Here is a 3,806-nt window from a genome sequence, read left to right on the forward strand (position 1 = left end):
TATCATGACAAACTACTCTCAGTGGCACACTGAAAGGTCACCTGCTATCAAAAGGTACACGCTATAGAAGAAATTAACTCGCTTAGTGCTAAGTTGGACGAGTTGATGAATTTGGTTGCTAGTAGAAACACTACTGTAGATCCTAATGACGTGCCACTATCTTCCTTGATTGAGAGTAGCAACGCTAGTTTGGACGTTAACTTTGTTGGTAGGAGCAATTTTGGCAACAACAATGCTTTTAGAGGAAACTATGTTCCTAGGCCTTTTCCTAGTAACTCCTCTAACAATTATGGCAATTCCTACAACAACACTTATGGAAATCACAACAAATTACCCTCTGATTTAGAGAGCAATATCAAAGAGTTCATCAACTCTCAAAAGATTTTCAATGAGTCCATAGAGGAAAAACTACTCAAAATAGATGATTTGCCTAAGAGCGTTGATAGGATGTCTTGTGATATTGATGCTTTGAAAGTTAGATGTGCTCCTCCCAAGGTCAACTTGGATGAAACTTTGAAAGCTATGCGTGTCTCCATGAATGAGAGCAAAGAAAGAACCACCCAAATTCGCGCTAGGCATGAATGGTTTAAAAGGGTGTGTTCTAGTGATGCAAATCACGAAGGTCTTAAAGTGCTTGGTGTGTCTCCTCTTGAATCTTTGTTTTCGCGTGTCAAACCTATTGATGGAGGGGCTGGATATGAATCCACTTTGGTTGAAAAACGCCCCAATGATTCGGAGTCCACCTATCTTGATGATAAAGGTGTGGAGAGTGTTGTAGAAGAAATCAAAATTTTGGGTAGTAATGAAACTCCCACTTTGGATTTCAAGGAATTAAATTATGATAATTGCTCCTTGTTTGAAAGCATTTCTTTGATGCAATCTATTGCAAACTCTCCACACGCTTATAGGCAAAGCAAAGCCTTTACCGCGCATATCGTAGATGCTATGATGAAATCTCTTGAAGAGAAGCTCGAATTAGAAGTCTCTATACCTAGAAAACTTTATGATGAGTGGGAACCTACTATCAAAATAAAGATCAAAAACTATGAGTGCAATGCTTTGTGTGATTTGGGTGCTAGTGTTTCCGCGATTCCAAAGTCTTTATGTGATATTCTTGGTTTTCATGAGATTGAAGAGTGTTCTCTTAATTCGCATCTTGTGGATTCTACCGTCAAGAAACCCATGGGAAGGATCAATGATGTTCTTATTGTTGCAAATAAGAACTATGTACCCGTGGATTTCATTGTACTTGACATAGATTGCAATCCTTCATGTCCCATTATTCTTGGTAGACCTTTCCTAAGGACTATTGGTGCTATCATCGATATGAAGGAAGGGAATATTAGATTTCAATTTCCTTTAGAGAAGGGCATGGAGCACTTTCCTAGCAAGAAAATAGGATTGCCTTATGAATCTATGATGAGGGCTACTTATGGTTTGAGCACCAAAGATGACTATACGTGATTCCATCATCTTTTGCCTAGCTAAGGGCGTTAAACAAAAGCGCTTGTTGGGAGGCAGCCCAACGAATCTATCGTTTTTATTTATTGTGTTTTTGTGTTTCTTTTTGTGTTTGTGCCAAGCAAAACCGTTATAATTAGTCTTGGGGATGATCGTTTGGTCATGCTGGAAAAGACAGAAACTTTCTGCTCACGAAAATAATTTTCTTTTTTTCTGTAAGATCTTTTGAGTTGATTCTTTTTGCTGCTGATTGCTACGCAAATTCTTCAGACTGTAGTAAGATTTCAGAATTTTTGACGTACCAGAAGTATAAAAAATATACATATTGCTACAGAGTGGTCTGTTGTTGACAGATTCTGTTTTTGTTGCATTGGTTGCTTATTTTGATGAAACTATGGATAGTATCGGGGGGTATTAGCCATGGAAGATTGAAAATACAGTAACCCAACATCAGCATAAGTAGAATTTAAGTTTGCTACAGTACCTAAGGAAGTGGTGGTTTGCTTTCTTATACTAATGTTATCACGAGTTTCTGTTTAAGTTTCGTGTTGTGAAGTTTTCAAGTCTTGGGTGAAGTTCTTATGGACAAAAAGATAAAGAGTGGCAAGAGCTCAAGCTTGGGGATGCCCAAGCCACCCCCAGAGATTCAAGGATGTCGTAAAATCCTAAGCTTGGGGATGCCCCGAGAAGGCATCCCGTCTCTCGTCTTCAATCCATCGGTAACGTTACTTGGGGCTATATTTTTATTCACCACATGTTATGTGTTTTTGCTTGGAGCGTCTTGTATCGTAGGAGTATTTTATTCTTGTTGTGTCACAATCATCCTTGCTGAACACCTAGATAGAGATACATGCACTCACCGTGATTTTGTCGAGCTTCCTTTATATCCTTTGGTAGACAATTCAGCTCACTTGTGCTTCACTTATATCTTTTGAGCTAGATATTTTTGCTCTATGTGCTTCACTTATATCTTTTAGAGCACGATGGTGAGTGGCTTGGTAGTTGATCTATGCTTTGAAAGTAGTCTCAAAAGGGGTATTTGTCCAAAGGGATACGAAAACTTCCACCTTCATGTGCATTGAATAGTTAGAGAAGTTTGATTCATCTCAATTAGTTTTGAGTTGTGGTTTTGGTAAAATTGAAGTTATGCTAGTAAGGTGTTGTGGATCTAGAAATACTTTTGTTGAAGTTAGTGATTCCCATAGCATGCACGTATGGTGAACCGCTATGTGATGAAGTCTGAGCATGATTAGTCTTTTGATTGTCATCCTTTGCGTGGCGGTCGGGATCGCGCGATGGTGTATACCTACGAACCCTTCCCCTTGGAGTATGCGTTGAATGCTTTGTTTCGATTACTAATAAAACTTTTGCAACAAGTATATGAGTTCTTGATGACTAATGTTGAGTCCATGGTTTAGATGCACTTTCACCTTCCACCATCACCATCTTCTTAGTGCCATGCAACTTTCGCCGGTGCACAAAACCCACCATTAGCCTCCCTCAAAACAGCCACCATACCTACCTACTATGGCTTTTTCAAAGTCATTCCGAGATATAATGCCATGCAACTACCACCATGACATGTGCCACCACGTCTACATTGCCATTGCATGATCATAAGATAGCTAGCATGATGTTTCCATTAATGTCTATGCCATGCTAGATCATTGTCACGGTACACTACCGAAGGCATTCCATATAGAGTCATCGTTTCTCTAAGTTTTGAGTTGAAAGTGTGATTATCATTGTCGTGGGTATAAGTCTGACAGTAGATGTGTAGGGTACGAAAGGATGGGCAGAGCCTTAGCTACGGCGAGGTTGTATGAGTTCAGGCCCCTCCACGATGGAGGTAAAAGCCCTACGTCTCAGTGCTCTTGGGAGCTTAGTGTCGAGTGGAATATAGGATTACAGTAAATGCCAACCCCTGCACCAGTGGGGAAGGGCGGATTATATAGAGTATGCTGCCCTCCATAACGGCCCGGTGGACAGTGGTGGAACTGTGGTGAATAAATGCCTACGTTACAGGTAACGTATGCCTTAAATGCTAATAATGGTGTATGAAAATGTATGACCGTTGCCCTCCTGGGAGGTTACGATGTACATAGTGGAATTTAGTCGGTACGATAAATATGCACCGAATGCTCGTCACCGACTGGATGATGGGGGGTACTTAGTTCAATCGGAACTGTCTAAGGGCCTTTCCCTCTATGAAGGGTAGTCCTTGGGTAGGACCTATAGGGAAGGCCTATGACCCTACCCTCGGACTATAACCCCATCATTAGTCCCCGAATGGATCGGGGTTGGAATGACCAAGTGGTGTCTGGAGTATGGATCCGACTGGTATG

Source organism: Hordeum vulgare, chromosome 5H (genome assembly GCF_904849725.1).
Source record: "Hordeum vulgare subsp. vulgare chromosome 5H, MorexV3_pseudomolecules_assembly, whole genome shotgun sequence".
In the NCBI taxonomy this organism is placed as follows: domain Eukaryota; kingdom Viridiplantae; phylum Streptophyta; class Magnoliopsida; order Poales; family Poaceae; genus Hordeum; species Hordeum vulgare.